We start from the raw sequence: 21,239 nt of genomic DNA, 5'->3' as shown, positions 1-21,239 counted from the left end.
CAGAGGAATAACAATACCGCGTGGATGTTTTGGAGTCTGATAACTCTGAGGACGTTGGGAAAAAATATATTGGGTATTGGGTAGACTGATACCCCATTTCATTGATCCCCAKTCCTTAGGTAAAGCTGTACAGTGCAATATGAATGTCAATACACACAATAGGCTGACTGGGGAGGTGCTTTCACACAGTCACAGTCCCGCGATAAGAGCTACAACGCTAATATTTGRGTAAACTCTTCACAGTTGTGTTCTGTGGGTGTCACCGAGTAGACTGATACCCCATTTCATTGCTTCATATTCCAACCTTGTTTGACATTATCTAGTCTAAATATGYCATGATTCCACCAATTGTAACCTTCTGCATCACTTTCAAATACGTACTTTTATTTTGAAGGCAAACAGCAAATTCCAATTTTGTGCCTAATCGGTATTGTGGCTAGCTTCATAACACATAACCCGGTCCGTTCGAGCGTCATGAAGCTAGCTGGCTGTTTATAACGTTAGCTTTGGGCAACAGGGTTTAGTAGCTGGCTAGCTATTTATTTCCATGAACTGAAGTTCAATTTCAATAGGCTAACAACAAGTGGCTACCTAGCTAATACCAGAAGTTACGGTCCAACACAACATTCTACAATTAAACGGTGTTATTTGACGTGTAAAATTAAAAGCTTATTTAACGTGTCAAATAGTGTTATTTGACGCGTCAAACAGCGTTCCATAGTATACTTGCTGCCGTCAGTGGATACTGTAGTTCCCACACTGTCAGAGGACTACTATTCCCACTTAAAAGTTACCCTCCCCGGAAATATCGGTTCCTTAAAATTTCCGGTCTCCATTTATTCCCCGATTGTTTCTCAGAAGAAATATCAAGGTGAGTCTCCCCTATGAAAAATACGTAGAAATTTATGAAATATGATTATGTAACGCTCATATCAACATCTGGCGTGAAATAAAAACATACCGCGTATTCTTTGAAAACAGATGGGTACCTGCCAGTATATTAGCTCGCTCGTGGCTTGGAATACAAAGCCGATGGAGGCAGTTAAACGTTGTCGTTACTGTAGCTAGCTAGACATGGTTGCCAGCACGGATAACGTTAGTTAGCTAGATGAAACGTCGTCATTAACTGGCAATGCACGCCATCGTCTACCTTGCTTGTTTTTCATCAACATACTTGATAGCTAGCCAGACAGTAAACTAGCTAGTTTCAACTGATCAACAAATGGTGTAGTAAATATTGACTGAATGGAGCTAGCTACTATCTTACTCAATTTAGCTAGCTAACGTTAGTAACACAAGTATTAGCCATAACTTAATACCAATGTCACATATCTAGTTTGCTAACGACTCCATTCATTGGCACAACATACGAGGCTAAATAAAGATGGTGGTTGATGCAGACTATGGTATCAATACCATCTCGCTTTGTAGTAGCTACACTGTTTTTGTTTACTTTAATTTTCTCAGATGCTTATCAATCTCCCTATAGAAGGGGTATTTATACTGTGAAGGAAAAAATGCATTGGAGGTAAATTACTGTCTGGGATTTAACATGACATATTTTTGCTCTGTCAGATAAGTTGGTTATATGAAAATGATGTGGGACGGACCCAGGAGAGGACCACAAGGGGGCCCACCCTTTCGGTAAGCAGATGGTGGGAATGGCAGTATGCAAATAGAAAAACTATTTTGCAAGAGAAAGTTAATGTTTTTACATTCTTATGGTGGTTACTTGATTTGAGAGCTACTTAATTTTAAAATGTTTGTAAATGTTTAGAGCCCAAAGTATGAATTCTGACTTTTTTGTTCCAGTGGGGACAATCGTGGAGAAATGTTTGGGGGCCGAGATGGCCCTATGCCTGATTTCAGGGGTAGAGACGGAATGAACATGGGTCCCAGGGGACCACAGGATCATGGGCCTCCTATGGACATGAGGAGAATGGACTGTCCACCTGATATGAGGGGCCAGTCTGATATGAGGGACCGTGATATGGAACCACATGACATAGGAGGGAGAGGAGAACCACCTAGGGATTTCCTGGGGAGACCTGGAGAAGAACCAGACTTCAGCCTCAGAAGGCAGTATGAAATGTCAATCAGGGACAAGCTGCTTAATGCAGCTGCTGGTGGTAGTTTCATGGGGCCTGGGCCAGGCATGGGAGGGAGAGGAATGGGAGGGAGAGATGTGAGGGGGAGAGGCATGGGAGGGAGAGGCATGCCTCCACGAGATCTACGAGAGCCAAATGACAGATTTATGGACATGAGAGACAGGGATATGTTCCGCAAGGATATGCCAGGCTTCAACAATCCAGACATGGATGGAAGGCGAGGAGGATTTCCCATGGAGCCTATGGGTAGAAATGAGGGGTTCAGAGACATGCGTGATAGGGACAGGCCCCCGATGGGCATGGATGACATTGATGGGTTTAATATGGACATGCCTCCACGAGACCGAGATCGAGACAGGGGAATGATGGACTTTGACAGGAGGGGTGCTCCTCCATTGAATCCAAGGAAAAGATTTGAGTCTGATACGGACTTCAGGAACCGCGTTGGAGCTCCAGCTGAATTCAGAGGTAGGGATAGATCTCCCGTAAGATTTGCCGACAATGATTGTGCTCCAATGGATGTCAGGGGAAGGCCTAGCGGCCCTCCAGATCTTGGTGGCCCAAACAGACCCAAGTTTATGGGTACAGATCCAGAAGGCACCCTTAGAGACAGAGAATTCCCAGAAATGGAAGAGGTGTCGCTTGCAGAGGAGTGGAAGAACCGTAAGAAGAAGGATGACTCTCTTCCATCTCCCATGACCAGAGGTCTTCCTCCTTTCTCCAAAGAGATGCAGGGACAGCGATTCCCTCCAGTGTCCAGAGAAGGCAGTCTTCTTGGAGAGCCAGCAAACTTTAAAGAAAGGAACATGCCATCTACAGAATTCCCTGGGAAAAAAGATGGGCCTCCTTTTGGCTTCCCTCGCCCCAACAGAGAAGCTCCAGGTTCCCAGAACTGGGATAAAAAGCCACCCACAGATATCCCTGGCATGGATCTGCCACCTTTTGGCCGTAGAAGTCTTCAGGACCCTGCCTTTCCACCCATGGGTCCTGGGCTCCTGCCAAACATGCCGAACAGAGAGAATGACGGCAAGCGCTGGCCCGAACATGGGGATACCAAGCAGAATCAAAATGCACCAAATCGAGTTGACAGGCCCCCATACCTCTTGGAGAAGGACAGACCCCCATACATCCTAGAGAAGACTCCACCAACTCCACTGGGCCATGGGCCAAACGATAAAACTCGTTTCAAAGGGCCGAAGGATGCATTGCTTGAACAAGGCCCAGAGAGGGTTAAGCTGGTTCCAGGGCCAGACTTCCAAGGCAAAGACCAGGACTACAGGGACATTGATTACAGAACAGGTCCAGGGATAGTCTTTGACTACAAACATGAGGAGCTCCCAGGACCTGACAAAGTTCTAAAAGAATCCAAAGCAGTCCCGGTTCCAAAATTCAGTGACTCTGGTTCCCAGGTTAGTAAAGCCAATATTTAGACTAAACCCAGAGAAAATTTAAACGTTTTTTATGCATCTAAATACAAATTCCATACAAATGTTCTTGTACATCTGTTAGTTGTCCATTTTGTCATTCATATGAATTTCAATTGCTTTAACCTGTTATTTGGACTGTCAACTAAAGGATCAGGATTACCGGAGTGCATCGGTGAAGGACAAGGTTACTCATACAATTTGCATCACTGGAATTCCTAAGACAGCCACAATGGAGCAGGTAGGAATCAAAACACAGACATTTAGCTTTTGACTTGATACTTTTCTGATTTCACAAAATCATGCAGTTAGGTGAAAGAAGTTTAGTTATATACGTATATGTGTGTGTGTGTTAAGGTTAGAGCCTAACAATATTTAATTATCTTTTAGATCCTTGGCGCCTTTGCAGTCCGTGATGGTGTCCCAATGCAGGGCATGAAAATCAAGAATGTTGTGCCAGGTGAGACAAAAGTCCCCGTGTGGACATGCTCAACTCGAACGATATCTCGAATCTCCTACGAATTGTTTCGCTATTTCGCTATTCGAATCATACGCTCATATTCTTTTCAAAGTGTCTTTGTTGCCTCCGATGTTCTCGGTCTTGATGCAATCGCTCATCAGTTCAACAGCCAAGTTTTCTAAGTATTTAGCCATTAGCGTTTTTCATTCCTGACAATGTAGGAACACTGTCCAAACATCCTGATTGCAGCAGTCTTTGACAGTGACTATCAGTCACTAAAGTTCTTATGACACGCAATCTCTTATGTTGTTCACACCTTATTTGTTTCCTTATACACCATTTTCTATTTTATTGAAACAAAAAACGAATTGATTACGATAGAATATGGGCAACAAGTTTATATTATTACTATGTAAGTACTTCAGGTTCTTGGTGTTGCTGTTCTCGTCATTCAGCTTAGACTAAAGTTTTCTCAATGATTTGATTGTAGGACTGCATCAGCCATCTACGTTACATTTTGGATCCCTGAGAAGCTACAATACCAAGTTTCTGAGTGACAGTATTATGGCAGGTTTAAAATGCAGCAAGACAATCCATACTTTCTTTCATACAAAGTAGGCCTATGCCTTAGTAGCACTTAAATCATACACAGTACACATATGCCTTAGTAGCACTTAGGTTATGCTATGCTTGCAGGAATTTACCTTAAGAGGGAAATTTTAAGTAAGCTGTAGTTGGTGTACTTGGGAGTATGTTTACAGACAACATTCAATCCATAGTTGGATCTGGAAAAGATGTTGGTACTGGCTTTTAATTAAGGACAACTATGCCAACTCAAATATTAAAGATAAATGACTAGAATGCATTTTGTGCTGCAAAGGTATGGAGAGATTGGCATACATGTCAAAAAATGAAGAATTAGGACAATGTTCGATTTCCCCCAATGTATTCATCGAAATGCTACACCATCACCACAAAAATGCTGAATGTGATCTCCTTTCGTGAACTGCTGTCCTTACTGGCATTGACTAACGCAAATCCATCTGTATTTCAAATGCTGTCCCCAGGTTACAGCTACGATACGGCCTATGTGGAGTTTTTAAACCTCGAGGATGCAGTCCACTTCATGGAATCCAACCAGGTGGCCCATCCTCATCTCTCTACATCGGCTGTGCCTTCGGGCAGGAAGAAGGCTTGGGCTGGGGGCGGGCATTTTAGAAGGGGGAGAGGTGGGAGCAGGGTTGGTTATTGTTTGGGATCATTTATGGGAGTTACTCCCTACCTGTGGGTGTGTGAATTGACATCGTTGGCGTAGGTTCAAGGGGACTTCGCACAACAATAGCTTAATAATGAGGTCAAAGAGGAGGCGTGCTTCTGGTGATGCACTTGGCATTGAAAAAGAAAGAAAAAGAGAAACCACTTCGAACAACATTCTCCAGATTTGTTTGCCGTAATGTAATCCTCTTAAATCGGAATGAATTTAGAAATGAAAACAAAGAAAACCATCTCTGAGAAAAAAATCACGTAGTCTCAAAACAATAAATGAGGTAAATGTTTGGATACATGGAATAAGAAATAAGGTACGTTGTATGTCTAAGCCCATAGGCATATTATCATAATGGGTCTTGTTCCTGGATTCTTGGTCCTCTGTCCATCCAAGTCTTAGTTGGATAGTTTTCTTTACAGTGATATCTGATCATTTTTAGATAGCAATGTCAGATCCTTCATGTTTTTTTTGCGTCATTTTAACATTGTTTTTATCAGGCTGGGAATAGTAGCTATTGGTGTTATGGGTATTACCTGCAGAATAATATACTAAGGATCCTAAGGTCTTTTCCAGATCAGACTACTCAGTTTAGATTTTATATTAGCTTTGAATCATTTACATATTTACATATTCCAATATAAAGTTATTTTTGGAACTTGAAGCTCAATAGATTCTAAAAAAGAATTGACTGCTGCTTTGGGATGGGTTGTGCTTACACGAGTAAGGCAGCCATTTCTGAGCTAGCGTTCAAGTCCATACTAGGTTTGTTTTTTCCCCTTTCAACTTTACACAGACTTTAAACGTACACGAAGTTGCTATTCATTTTGGTGGTGGCCATTATCCTTTCAACGGTCCTTTGGTGGCAATATTGGAAAGTTGATCTGTTTACAGTTTTCTGTGACCCTTTTTCCTTTGACTTATTCCTTCTTGGCAATATCTTGCCATCACCTTTGGCTATCCACAAGGCCAACTTTACCTCAGTGTCTTGGGGGTACTTACTACATACATTCTAGAATACTCTGTGACTGTTTGTGTCTTGAGGGTTTTACTCATTCCTTGATCTCAACAAGTGGACAATGTTCAATTTCATTCATCTTTCTCTACACAGAGAGAGCTGTGCATCATCCATAGTAACGTTATTCCTTTGCATTGCTGAATGGATGGACTCCATCTCTAAATGCATCCTCCACATCAGATCCACTCTTGCCTGCTAAATACAAGTATACATCTTGATGCACATTCACTTGACAACAGGAATCTTTTCTCTTGACCACAGTTCTTGGCTCACTTTCTCCTTTTGTTGTGAGACCTTTCAATTGGTCCTATTGGTATAGAGCCATGTAAAGTATCAGCAGCCTGCAATGGTTGGTTTTTAGCCATGGTAGCACAGGTGAATGTCAGTGGTGCACGCCATGGGTATATATAACTGATATTCTCCCAACCATATTGGCGTATTCTGGTTCCCATATTGAGGGAATCGTGATGTACTACAATCTTAAGCAACAGACCATCATCAAGGCCAGAGCCATATCTGGCTCTGCTCAAGGCTGGAAAGAAGCAGAACCAGTGACAGGTGTTACACGTTCCTTTGATGTGTCTTCTGTGTTAATTTACCCCATTGGGTAGCTGGTTGCTACAATGGTTTTGGGTCTACCATACAATGGTTATGATTTAGTTACCTAAGATATTGATTCTAGAAACATGCGCTTCCTCGCAATTGTTTCATGTAGTCAGCTGTATCTTTACCCATCAACGATTACATAAAAAGTTTAAAATACACTCGTCTTGGTTCCTGGATCTTACAATCCTAACCCTGTTAACGATACCGAACTCAGCAAGTATGGGTTATTGTAGATATAACTGCCACTCACCATTTTAGTTAAACTGGAGATTTTGAGTCTACCAACCTACAGCTTGCATGTCAAATCATGCAGTCATGTCAGTCATGCCTTTATGCAGATTAGTGTCATATACATTTACAGAGCACTGCCGACACAATGGTATATTGAATTTCATGTTGGATTAAGTACACATTTTAAGTACATATTTGAGTCCTATACTGTCAAAGAATATAGCTTTCTAGCTTTATCTAGTAAGACCACTAATATGAAATTCATAATCTCCTCCCCAAAGTACTGTACATGAGAAAAGCTAGAATTTCCACCTCCTGGCAAACAGTAATGCTATAGCATGGAGGAAATACCTTGGAAGGTATTGGTCGATCTAAGTTCCATATTCCTGTCAGAACCATAATGGTCGTCCCCTTTACCCTCGCCACTGAGGAGGACTAAACCTGCCACAGTGCATGATGGGAGTCTGTTATTCTCTTGGAACATTTAGAATTGTGAGTCACTTGGTTGGCAAGGAAGCAGATTTCTCAGTTTGAATCTAGCTCACTCTCTTCCTGTTTTTCAGGGATCCCTGAAGGTTGGCACTAAAACAGCTCTGATGCGATACGTCCAGCCGGACAGAAGTGGCAAGGAAGCTCTAGTAAGTGTTGGATATCACAGTTAGGGCCTTTTGTAGATGGAAGTGATTTATTCCCTTTACCTTTGTTCTTGTTTTAAGCATGCTAGCAAGCATAGATCTTTTTCTTATTGGTAATGTCCACCCCAAGATTTGTATGCATGCTGGATTTGATTTGCCTGTGCTCCTTATGTTAAGCCATAGGTTGTTGAGACAACCACCACTAAATAACTGATGTGCCTTCTCTTGCTGCTTTAGGAACCAGGGCACAAGGCAGGCCCTCTGACCCAGGAACCCCTACTGGCAAGCCCAGGCCAGCTCCTGGTCAACAAGGCCAAGAATGAGCACCACAGCCAGGATGTCTCCCAAACCAAGACCCCAGTTGACCCCCTGTCCCAGCAGGGCTCATGGCAGCGCAGCTCTGACCTCACCCCAGAGGCCTGGCAGCAGCAGGTGGACCAGCAACTTAGACAGCAGGAGGCTGAGCAGCAGGCAGAGTCCTGGGCCAGCCGCAACCCCCCTCGCCAAGGCCCTGGCCCACATCAGATGGACCCCATCTTTAAGGAGAGCAAGAGTGAGTGAGCTGGGGCAATATTGCAATAGTTGGGAATTTAGAATTGGAATCATTGGGGAGTAGGGAATTTAGAATGGGAATCGTTGGGGAATAGGGAATTTAGAATGGGAATCGTTAGGGAATTTAGAATGAGAATCGTTGGGGAATTTAGAATTGGAATAGTTGGGGAGTAGGGAATTTAGAATTGGAATAGTTGGAGTAGGGAATTTAGAATTGGAATTGTTAGGGAATTTAGAATTGGAATTGTTAGGGAATTTAGAATGGGAATCGTTGGGGAATTTAGAATTGGAATAGTTGAGTAGGGAATTTAGAATTGGAATCGTTGGGGAATTTAGAATTGGAATCGTTGGGGAGTAGGGTATTTAGAATTGGAATCTTTGGGGAATAGGGAACCCTAGTAAGGAGTTGGTGTGATTGTTTATTTAAAACATTTGTTTGTTTCTAAGGAAAGCTCAAGATCAGTGTGCTTGTTCCTCTGTTTCCTCACAGCCATGATCATAAAGAATGTGAAGCCCACCACTACAGTGGAGACCATTCTGAAATCCCTGGACCCCTTCGCCTACCTTGATGAGAGGAACGTTCGTCTGGTCAGAGGAAAACCCCCGGGAGCCAAATGCTTCTGCTTCGTAGACATGGACTCCCATGAGGTATCACATAGCTGCCATTACATGTCAGTTGGCCACTTTGTCATGGTTTATTGCACTCCCATGTGTATGAATGTCTGAGAGTTGTACKCTGCTTAATGGATGTTACGTCTGTGGATGTCATGACGTGGCCTTCTTCCATCCTAGCAAGTGACCCGTCTGGTAGAGCTCCTCACCAAGCCCAGGCCTCTCTCTATCGACGGGGTCAGGGTTTACGCTGAGGTTGCTAAGCCACTGAAGAACCAAAAGTGAGTGACACTTATATCATGTAACCAAGCTTTTCAGTATAAGACCAGTGATGTTATTTTTTTACCACTGATGATTTGATGGTTCCTATTCCCCTGTTAGCTACAGAAAAGAGTTTGATAAATCCAACACTTCTCTCCTGGGGTACCCACCTGAGGCCAGTATAACGGAGGTACGTTAGGTGTTTGGTATCATTTTTGGTTTTGTTGAGATAGTGTGTTGGTTAGAAAACGAATGTGTTGTTTTGTACCCTAATCACAGCAGCAGCAGTACTATTCATCCCAACCTCACAACCAGCCACCAGGAGGCCCCCCACCTAACATGCAAGGTGAGACCTCTCTCATTAGTTAGTATCCCCATTCAAACACTATTCTACCTGACAATGTATGCCCTCTGGGATCTGTACATGAAGAGACAACAAATATTGCGTTGGGCTGTGGCTGTTTGTCTTTCAGCTCAACATGCTTCAATCGTCAGGTCATGTTGAGTAGAAAATGAGCAGGAAGAAAATGATTTGTATTATTTTTACCTAGGCGATCATATGGGTGGACCGATGGGCTCAGACCCTCTCTCCAATTRATCTGTTTCGCACTTGAACTCCAGCATGACTTCGGTAAGACACCATCAGACTATTATAAAACCACTTTATCCAAAAGTAAAGAAACATTGACAGTTTAAGCAGAGGAAATGCTTGAGTGAGTGTGAAATGCTCTTCTAACCAATGCTTCCCTCTTCCACATCCTAGGGAGGTGGCTATGCTGAACCTCCACCAGTTGATCCCTACCACCAGGCTCTGGACCCCCAGGTCTCCTCTGCTGCAGCAGCAGGGGGGATGGCAGCAACAGGAGATCAAGGCACTGATGGCTACAGCTATGGTAAGGCCAAACAGTAGGCCAAGTGCCCTTCTCAGACATCAGGGAATATGCAGCTTCAGAAGCTCTTGTGAATCTGTGGAAAGTATGTGAATAGACAGACAGGAAATGAATCATTGTCATCTTGTCATACTCTTTTAACAACTGTTTTTTTTTGTCCAGCTACTGAAACTCCAGACATGACGAACTACCTGTATGATGCCACTTCTGGGTTCTACTATGATCCCCAGACTACCCTGTACTATGACCCTGCCTCTAGGGTAAGAGTTCTACACAGTAGCTCATATGTGATACATTATCTTCAAATTACCTTGGTGTGTCTGTGCTACTCTACGTCCTTCATGTCCAACGTGTGTGTGTGTGTATGTGTGTGCAGTATTTCTACAATGCCCAGACCCAGGAGTACCTGTACTGGGACAGTGTGTCCAAGACGTACATCCCTGTTCCCGGAGGACACTCTACAGACACCCAGCTCCCCATTGCCCAGTCTGGTGTTGCCTTGGCACCAGACGTACAGGCCATTCTGGCTAATCCAGCAGCAGACGCTCCGCTGGACATGAAGAGACCAGAGCCAACCCCCCACTTCGACCCTCCCCAGCTCCTGAACCCCACTCCTGCCCCTAACCCTAACCCCAACCCTTCCCCCGAGAGGAGAGAGGAGGAGGACACTGCACCTCGCATGGACAAGAAAGACAACAAAGACAAACCAGGAGAGAAAGAAGAGAAACCCAGGAGCCTAGCCGCTTTCAAGGTTAACCCACAATATAGTCAAGTATAATGAAGCTATAGGAACAATACACCACCTTATAGATGGTTAACACGCATGTCTGTCTCAGATCATGAAGGATATGGAGCGCTGGGCTAAGATCCAGAACCGTCAGAAGGACAGCGTCCGTGTTCCGTCCCCTGTACTCAAGACCTCCGGTGGCGGGCTGGATGACAGGAAGTCCTCCAAGGCAGCTGACGCAGCCTTCACCATCTTCGAGAGGAAGGTGGGTACCGGGAGCCTCTGTGACATGCATGCACTTTAATGGAATGGTGTGGAATTAAATCGMTTTTTTTTCACTGTCCCTCTTCTCTGTTTCCCCAAACAGGGTGGAGACGACCTCTTCAAGAAGCCTATGGCTCCTCCCAAGAAAGAGGGGAAGGGCTCAAAGGTAAGATTGATTGATTGGTGAGGTCACTGTCAAAAGCCTACAATGTTCTGTTGTGTATGAGCAGAGGGAAAGGGATCAATTTGATTCCAAACCATTATGTCTGTGGGGTGTCTTCCTCCATCCCCGGTGACGTTGTTTCTGAACTTCCTGCTCCCCACCCTTCCCAGCAGTCCATTGGCTCTCTGGGCCTGCTGGCGTCAGACTACGCAGCAACAGGCAGTGATGAGGAGGAGGAGGTGGTGCAGCATGAGGATCCTCAGGCCTCTAGGAGTCAGTCTCAGGAGAAGGAAGACAAGCTGACAGACTGGAAGAAGATGGCGTGCCTGCTGTGTAGGAGACAGTTCCCCAATAAGGACGGACTGGTGCGCCACCAGCAGCTCTCAGACCTCCACAAGCAAAACATGGAGATCCACATGAAGATCAAGAGATCAAAGAAAGAGCTGGAGGCTTTGGAGAACCAGGAGAAAGAGGTCAGTGGAGGCTAGATGTACACATTTGATAAGTAGTTGTAAAGCAGTTCAATAGTTGTGAAAAGCTTAATTTTAGTTGCCTTAATCTCTCTAACCTCCGATTCAGCTATGTTCAGGAAGTATTGTTGAAATGTTATATGAACGATGTATTGATGTCTGTAATCTGTTCCACAGCTGAGTGCCAGGGAGTCCAACGGCTCCCCTGAACAGAAGAGAAGGAAACATCAACACCAGAATAGCTGGGTCGGTGGCTCCAGGGACATGCATAAAGGCAGCGAGAGGCCGGGGTTAGGTTCTGAGCCTGTTGAGGTACTATAACATCTTTCTTTTTCAGTCTGTTGGCAAGTTGGGTTTTTTGGTGATTTTAACCCCAGTTGTTTTGTTTTTTTCATTTAAAGCTTGGTGGTGATTTTAACCCCCGTTTTTTTGTTTTTTTCATTTAAAGCTTGGTGGTGATTTTAACCCCCGTTTTTTTTTATTTTATTTTTATTCAAAGCTATGTGGTGATTTTAATCCCAGTAGTTTTTTTAATTTAACCTTTACGGGATTGGTGTCCACCCCGCGGGACGGTTAAGCTAACGTGCGCTAATGTGATTAGCATGATGTTGTTAGTAACTGGAAAATTTCCCAGGACAAAGACATGTCTTATATCGGCAGAAAGCTTAAATTCTTGTTAATCTAACTGCACTGTCCAATTGAACTATTACAGTGAAAAAAGACCATGCTATTGTTTGAGGAGAGTGCACAACGACAAACTTTTATCATGGCAACTGGTTTGATACCTCTAAAGTTAAATAATGTACTTCAGTAATCTTGCTCTGATTTGTCATCCTGAGGGTCCCAGAGATAAAATGTAGCATCGTTTTGTTTGATAAAATCCATTTTTATATTCAAATGTAGGAGCTGGGTTCTACAGTTTGAACCCCTGCTGTGTCCCCCATCTAGATGTGTGAAGGTTAGTGTCTTTTCTGTAGGGAAGCTAATTATCCATCATTTATGACATTCCTGGGATTGTGTAATTTTTATTACCATATCAATTTTGTATGTTCTCTATAGTTATGAACTTGAAAATGTATCAGTTGACCATTTGGGCAGACTTGAWWCAACATTTTGAACTGTAATGCAATGGTTCATTGGATCAGTCTAGAACTTTGCACATGCACTGCTAAATTGTGCCTAGACTCGTAAGTGATATAATGGCCTTTCTCTAGCATTTCAAAGTTGATGGGGGAGTGCATGTTTTTTTCTTTTGTATTATCTTTTACCAGATCTAATGTTATTCTCTTTCATTAATTTCACATTTCCACCAACTTCAAAGTGTTTTCTTTCAAATGGTATCAAGAATATGCATATCCTTGCTTCAGGTCCTGAGCTACAGGCAGTTAGATTTGGGTATGTCATTTTAGGCGAAAATTGAGGGGGGAAAGGGTCCGACCATAACGAGGTTCTATTAAAGCTAGTTGGTGATTTTAACCCGCTTTTTTTATTTAAAGCTTGGTGGTGATTTTAACCCTTTGTGCTTCCTATCTTATCTCCCACAGAGGAAGAAAAAAGAGTCTGTTGTCTGGAATCATGCCACCTACAAACAAGCGGTGCGCAAGGCCATGTTCGCACGCTTCAAAGAACTGGACTGACCTTTCCTCCTTTTCAGTTTATTAAACATTTCGCTAAATTGAGTGAGTCACTGAAGGCTTGTACGGAATGACACATTACTCAAACGGTGCACACCGTTCTTCAACCGCCATTGAGCTATGTTTGCTTTTGGTGGGTGTGACCTGATCAATATTGGCGTGACCTTTTGAAATCGCTAAACTAATGCAGTGCACCATACACAATTGCCCTCTGTACCACCATACTCAACATTCTTCATAACAGCACCGTTTCCTTTGACTCAAACGTTGCACATCGTTCTGTTCTGCTGAACACACCCCACATCACCCAATCCCGACTGTGTCCCTGTGTTTGTATGTAGGGGGAACATTGGTCGAATTAATGTGCCTGCCAAACCCTAGCGGATCTTTTGGACTGAGCCCACCTCTTACTGTATCTGTGGGCCCACCTCACTGTACTACCAGCAATGCAATCTGTCCGTAGCTGTTGAGACAATGTAGCTGTAGGGAGACCGTTAGGGCCTCCACATTTCTGCAGTGTTCTCTATGCTTGTTGGAGGGCCATTCACCCCCCCCCCCAGTCCTGACAGAGCCAGATGATCTGAGAGACTGGATTAATGTGAGCAAGATGGCAGGAGAGTGGGAGAAGAAGCAGTGGAGTTGGTGCTAAGTTGCTCTACAGACTCAACCCAAATAGCAAGCTGTCTTTGACCTCCTAATCAATCCTTTTAAGGGATGTAGCTTTTTGTTTTGCCATGTGTTGTGTGTGGCTGATGTGTAGTGTTATTGCAGCCAGATCTGSCGTTGTAGAGTACTTGTTGTACGCCACCGGGCGGTTTCAGCTACACATGGGCATTTATTTTAACACAGCCTTTTACATGGACTTATTCCTTTCCTTGTTTGATTTATACTCTGTATTGTGTGCGCACCTTTTTTTAAGTAAAATATCAAATCTACTTGAATTTGAGTCTGTGGTTTATTTCTGTGAAATGTGTGATATTAGTTTGGAAAGGTGTGCAATAATGGACTGTATCTGTCAGACAAATGATGTTCGGTAACTCTCCATTGGGTGGCAGCAGTGTTCTTTTGAGATATGTACAGTCACTGAACCTGAACGTATTTGTCTTCCCATGTTACCCATTCAGATAATGCAATAAACTGGAATACGCCTAAGATGTTTTTATTTTTTTAAATTATGGAATTTGCACAATGGTCTTTGCTCATTGGTCTTGGGTATTGTTGAAGGTGATAAGAAATAGGATGTTGTAAAACTGACTTGTCTGTCCATTGCCATGGCTACCCAGACTCCTTGCTACGCGACGCTCACAGACCTTAGTTTCTTCTCAGCAATAAGTCTGGATCTGAGTACCCCCCTGACCCTACACTGAATGCCAACACATTTGGGGRCATCTGATTGGTCCAGAAACAGATGGGTTGGGCCAAAGCCAGAACACAGTGGGTAAAGCGGCTGTGAGACTGTAATTGGATTACCTTGTGATACCGGATGCTATTTCTCTGGGACTAAATATCAGATGTCAATGGTTCCAAGCCAGGTGCCAGCTCTCTGCTCATGTCTCCTTTTTATTTTATTTGTCCCCTGAAGTTGTGTAGCTTGCTCTAATTAACCCTTGAGTCATATCTGAAGTCGCTGTGTCCATGGATTCTTGACCCCGGCCTTCAGTCAGTCAATGTAGAACAGAACAGCCTTACGTTGCTGTGTCTTACTCTGTACATTTACAAGACTCCACTCAAAGGAAAATGGACCCATTGATTTGTGTTTTGTGATTTTAGTTCCCATCAGCAGGTTACCTTTGACTCAAACTTTGCTGTCTCCCATCCAACCTGCTCCTTTATTTTCAATCCTCCAACGGAGTGGTTAATGCAGTTTCTACCCAGAGGCATTCTCAGTAAGGGGAGTCTTTAAGTCTGGAGACAGACACATGGCAGGGAAGCAGCACAARTCAGTGGAAAGCCTGTCTTGGCAGGGAAACAAGGCAAGTGCATAGCATTACCACAAACAAACCAAACGCCACCAACAATGTTAAAGGGCATGTAGAGTGTGTTTTGGAGAAAACCCCAGCTTGAAATCACATGACTTGCTATCCAACTTTTGTTTTTGGTGTCATAAATGTGCTATGGTTCAGTAATTAATTTCATACTTCCAATTGCAGCTCTTATCCCTTAGTATTATAATTTTTTTCACGGCAAGCCAAGCGTTTGATTATGTCAGTGCTGATGGCAGAAAAGAATCCATACCCCTCTGGTGGCTGGTTTGAAGTAGAGGTGGTAAGGTATGATTGGTGATGCCATGCTGGGTCAACATATACTCCATCATTGGTAACCCACCATGGTAGGCATTGTCAGGAGTCTGAGAGCRGCAGAGTGATCCCAGCATTGCCCCACCATAGGCTGGTCATAAATCACTGTCCTCTGGCCTGCCATGGCTCTCTTATCGCCTCTGTACCAGAGAACCCCCCTCTCCATGCTCTGCTTTGTGAAAAGGGGACAGCTACATGACTGTTTGTTTTCTGCTCATGCTTGCGTGTCGGTCGGTTGGGCCCAACATTTTACTTTGTGTCTGCATGTTTGACCTCTGCTATTCCAAGCATGGTCTCACTCACTGTCTCGCATGCACACCGAGTGCTGTTCAACATTCACAGTCTGTTGAATCAAAGSACTCAACTTTTCCTTACACAACAAACTAGTCTATAAATATTGTTTTGGGGAGCTGAGACTTCTATTTTAATTAGATGTGAGACGTTGTTACAGCGTTGTTCTGATCCTTCTGGTTCTTCTCTGGTTGTAATAGTGAGATCTGTGCTGTGTCAAGTATAGCTCTTTGCAGCAGTACAGAGGAAGGGAGACATACATGAAACAGTTCCGTTTCCCCTCTGATATCGACACCGTCAGTGCACATTCAGTGTAACATCTGTAGGCCTACAGTAAAAAAACTAATATGTTGTGATTTTGAGTCCGTGGGCTGTCAGTTATTCAGTACACAACATAAGAAAAAAGCTGTCCCCATAGAATAACCCTTTTTAGTTCCAGGTCGAACCCTCTGGGGAAAGGGAACCCAAAAGGGTTCTTCAAAGGGTCTTCGTATGGGGACAGCAGAAGAACCCTTTTAGGTTCTAGATAGCACCTTGTTTTCTAAGAGTGCAGTACTTTTATTAGTGTTCTCCTTCATCAAATGATGGATGCACACCACCGTGGAGCATGTCTCTGCATGTATCCTTAGTTTAACTGAACTGTAATGTTCATGCTCACCAAAGCGCCACTGACAGCACATACATCATGGACATTAAAAGGATTATACTGAGGTGTCCTGATGTTATTTCTCTATTAAGGGAGGTTTGTGTTCTTCTCAAGGTCAGGTTCTTTGATTCACCCAGGTTGTTCATCCCTGCAGATTCCCCCATTAAGCAATCTGCACATATTTCCCTTCAGAGTAATTTGTTATATAGCCAGTGGCACTGATCAAATGAATATTGTCAATGKTGCACATGTACTCTTCTAATACATTATCTTTATTTGCATATAGATGGAGAATGTATCTGGAAGATATCTATTGTAAGTAGAATTCATACATTTCCTTGAATTAGGTATGCTGTATGACTTGGACTCTGAACCTAAGGTTAATTAAAGAAACACCTCGAAGAGAAGTGTTACCGTCTGGAAGATCTGTGTATTAATGGTGTTATAGATGGACAGTGGGAATACAGCAAGCTTCCACACTGTAAGCTAAAGCGCAAATATTGTCTGGCTATAAGACGACAAGGTGTGCATACTAAAAGATATAGAATACTGTGTCTGTTAAAAGGACATTGCTGTTGAATGTGCATCTTGGGATATCTTATGCAGAGAAAAAAGTATAATAGCATTGCATGTATGACTCTTCCTAGGGGCCTTTAGATTATGTGGCCCCTTAGTTTATGCATGGAGTAAAGGCCAGCTCTTGTTTTATTTACAGATTTAAATTATAATACTAAGGAAATAGATAACTGGAGCCGTGCAATTAGAGGTTGTTAATGTTTGCAATTTTACAACATTACACAGATTTTTAAACGGCATGTTGTTTGTCTTAAGGGGTTTGTATTATGCAGATATCGCTCTGTTAAGCCCAGTCAGAATCCATGGATTTTCTGTACTATCGGCATCTTTGAAAAGAGACTTCTCAAGGTTTCCTTTGTGTTTAATGGTCTGATTTCCATTCCTCTTTATATCCGCTCTGTCACAAACCCCCCTCTGTCACAGATGTCATCATTACCGACCGCCAGCCAATGCCGTAGTGTCAGTTGATTGAATATTAAATGAATGTGAGAGGGACTTCATGAGGATGAGGACCAAACGAGGTAGTAGGGCACAACGGTGGCGAGTCACCGTTTTGTAATCCGTTCACGTACTGCTGGAGATTTCAGGCACTAGGGGTGTCAGAGATGGAGCACAGCAAGCCCAATTATCCCAGTCGGACAGCAGACGAGGGACCAGCAGTCAGGGGATGGAGCTTTAGAAGCACCTCAGATAGATGTGCTGTCAATCTGCACAGCAGAGAGAGGTGGGAAGAGACTCTTTTGATCATCATGAATGCAGGTTTTGAAACAGCAGCAGTTCCAGACGGACAAACATTATGTGCAAAACAAATTAAAATGTGAGCACTCTATCTTTTCATTCATGTGACAAACGGCTATGTGGCTCTTTGTGGATAGAGGTGGGTGTAATTACAGTATGATGTTTTGTATTAGGCCTGAAGTCACTGTAAATGTGGCCTTCATTTAGCCATTTACTCCTAGCCACTCCAGTACTCACATCATTATTGGAATATTACAGTGTATAGATTAGTTTGCCTCAAACCGGCCTACAGTAAATTCTACTTTTTATGACAACTCTTAGAGTTTCAGCTTTCCTCACTGTAAAATTGATGCAAGTGAAAATCAATGTATACATGCTGGATTTACTTTGTTTTATGACAGATGGTCACATGTACGCCTCATGTAAAATGATTCTCCTTAAAGAGTAGCATGTGTGTTTTGTGGAACTGGACAAATATAAAAGCCTGATCATGCTCCTCTCTACATAATCTCCATGGTGCTTTTCCTTTCAAGTGTAAGTTGAAAAATGGAGTCTGCCATTGAGCTTATCCATATGACATCATCTTAAAAATGTCCTGGTTGTCAGAAAGAGACCGGSCTTCAGGGGGCAGCTTTGATTCCGGAGACGGAGCCAGTGGCTGGTACAGCAGGACTGGTTCCGTTGTTCTGTGGTTCCGTTGTCTGMCCCATCACTGAGAACATTATAAAACATTGGGAACACTTAGAACTGGTGATGTCATTGCTCTCCGCCTCAGCTCAGACAGGAGTAACAGCCTTGAACAAATACAGAAAACAGGAGGTTGGAACCCTTTCCTTTGCTGATTGAGCTCTCTGGCGCACACACTTAAATAGTGGATGAAGAGAATACTTTCAAGAAAGAAAGGAGAGACAAAATAATTTGTATTTTCTTTCTCTGACAGTCAGTTTGAAGCAAGTAGCTTGGGTCATAATTTTGCTGTCTAGCCACCAATCTGTTCTCTGTATGTTTAGGTTGTAGCTCAGGGAAAGGTGAAGTGTGTTTCTTTGAAGCGTTGACCGTGACCCCTTCTGTCCCTGACTCCTTTCTCACCCTGACCACTTCTGGTCCTGACCCCTTCTGACCCTGACCTCTTCTGGCCCTGACCTCTTCTGGCCCTGACCCCTTCTGGCCCTGACCCCTTCTGGCCCTGACCCCTTCTGGCCCTGACCCCTTCTGGCCCTGACCCCTTCTGGCCCTGACCCCTTCTGGCTCTTACCCCTTATGGGTGGTGTGCCTGACACTAGGAGTAGGGTGTATGCCACTGGGAGGAGGGTGTCTGGCACTGGGAGGAAAGTGTCTGCCACTGGGAGGAGGGTGTCTGCCACTGGGAGGAGGGTGTCTGCCACTGGGAGGAGGGTGTCTGCCACTGGGAGGAGGMTGTCTGCCACTGGGAGYAGGGTGTCTGCCACTGGGAGGAGGGTGTCTGCCACTGGGAGAAGGGTGTCTGCCACTGGGAGAAGGGTGTCTGCCTCTGGGAGAAGGGTGTCTGCCTCTGGGAGAAGGGTGTCTGCCGCCATGAGGTTGTGAGTGATGGCTCACTGACCACGTTCACGCTAATTACTAATTTCACAATGCATTTGTAAACATACTGTACAAAACGGCTCCTGGAGCTACTTATCAGTGATTTATGAAGCGTCCCTTGAACCATTGCCTTGCTTCATTACAGATCTTATCATATGCTGCATCTAGTTCGTCGCCAGAAAGTTAATCATTTTAATCTTAGCTGTCATGAAGCCTGGCGTTGGGTTTTTGAACACTCCATAAATCATTATTGTCTTCCAGACAATGTCATATTAGCCATGCTTCCATTACAGGATCCGAGAGGATGTTTCACAAAGGCCAGGAACAACGTCTATCCAGGGATAGCCACAGCCACCGCTTAAGTACCTCTATGGCAACTGTGAAGAGAGACAGCAATTATGGTTGGATGAGATTGATGCACCTGGGTTGTTGTGTGTTTGTGTTACTATGTTGTTATATTAGCATACCTGTTAGCTTGTGGTAATAGGATAATTACTCAGGTATGTTTGATTTTCCGCTCTCCCTCCAATTGCATTTGGCCTTGACTGATACTGAGTTACAACCGAGTCGTGTGAGTGAATAGATTCCACCTCAGTCATGGAGCGTAAACAGTCTGAGGGAAGACCTGCCTGTCCTGGCCTGGTCTCACATCTCTCCCTATTCCACCTCTCTTTCTCTTTTCCACCTCTCTCCCTATTCCACCTCTCTCTCTCTCTCTCTCTCTCTCTCTCTATTCCACCTTTCTCTCTATTCCACCTTTCTCTCTATTCCACATATCTCCCTATTTCAGCTCTCTCTCTCTCTCTATTCCACCTTTCTCTCTTTCCCACACCTCTCTCTCTCTATTCCARCTCTCTCTCTATTCCAACCCGTTCTCCCTATTCCACCTCTCTCTCTATTCTACCTCTCTCTATTCCACATCTCTCTCTCTATTCCACATCTCTCTCCCTTTTCCACCTCTCTCTCCCTTTTCCACCTCTCTCTCTTATTCTATCCATCCTAGCTTGTCCTTTGTTCTCTATCTCTATACAGTCTTACTCCCTCCCATATTTGCACTCTTGATCTCCCCAACCCTCGCTTCTCTCTCTCACTTATCACTGATTTTGTTGCACCCCTTTCTCCTCTTGTGGGCAAATTCCACATGAGTGTTGTAATTCCCTGTGATGGTGTGCCGCTATTGAGCAGACACTCCCCATTAGATCCGGAAATACTCTACTCCTACCGGGAGCTCTCTATCTATCCCCTGTCTGTAAGGTGGTGCTCGACTCCCGTTGGAACCTGTTGACCCTTAACTTGCCTTGCATTCCTAGCTCTTGATTTATTGGGTGTAGAACTTATGTTCTGTATTTTCCATGTCATTATTTTTTGATGGACGTTTATAGCAGTCAAATAATATTTTCCTAATATACCTGATGACATGTGTTTGTGTTAGAATCGGTGGAAGGTTAAAAAGGGTGTGAATTGAATGTCAATCTGTAATTATCACCAGGCCGGTTCAATGTATCAGATGTAGGATCTACCCTGGGAGATAAAGCTGCATATGTCCACAGAGACAGAGAAGACTCAGTATCTCAGCAGCATCTACATCCTCCGGAGGTTCAGGCCTCTGTTTAACCAGTGGCGAGTATTCATGGTTGCCAACGGAAGCCAGGCTTCCCCAAAACCTGTACCAATAAAAAATGATGAAAAAACAACATACAAAATAATATGTTTTTTGTTTCACCGGAGAAAGCATTTTAGCGAGCACCCTTCTTTCTCAGTATGTGTAGCCCATCTATGCTGTCTGGTCAAAAAGAGTATGACATTGTTGCT

At 43.7% G+C, this 21,239-nt stretch overlaps 1 pseudogene; it reads left to right on the top strand.

Annotated features, from left to right (window-relative positions):
- The first annotated feature begins 808 nt into the window (after positions 1–808).
- Positions 809–13,876, top strand: LOC111970242 (RNA-binding protein 5-like; annotated as a pseudogene).
- The last annotated feature ends 7,363 nt before the right edge of the window (positions 13,877–21,239 follow it).

The sequence above is a fragment of the Salvelinus sp. IW2-2015 genome, linkage group LG1 (assembly GCF_002910315.2).
Source record: "Salvelinus sp. IW2-2015 linkage group LG1, ASM291031v2, whole genome shotgun sequence".
Classification (NCBI taxonomy): Eukaryota; Metazoa; Chordata; class Actinopteri; order Salmoniformes; family Salmonidae; genus Salvelinus; species Salvelinus sp. IW2-2015.
This window is presented reverse-complemented; position numbering and strand designations above follow the sequence as displayed.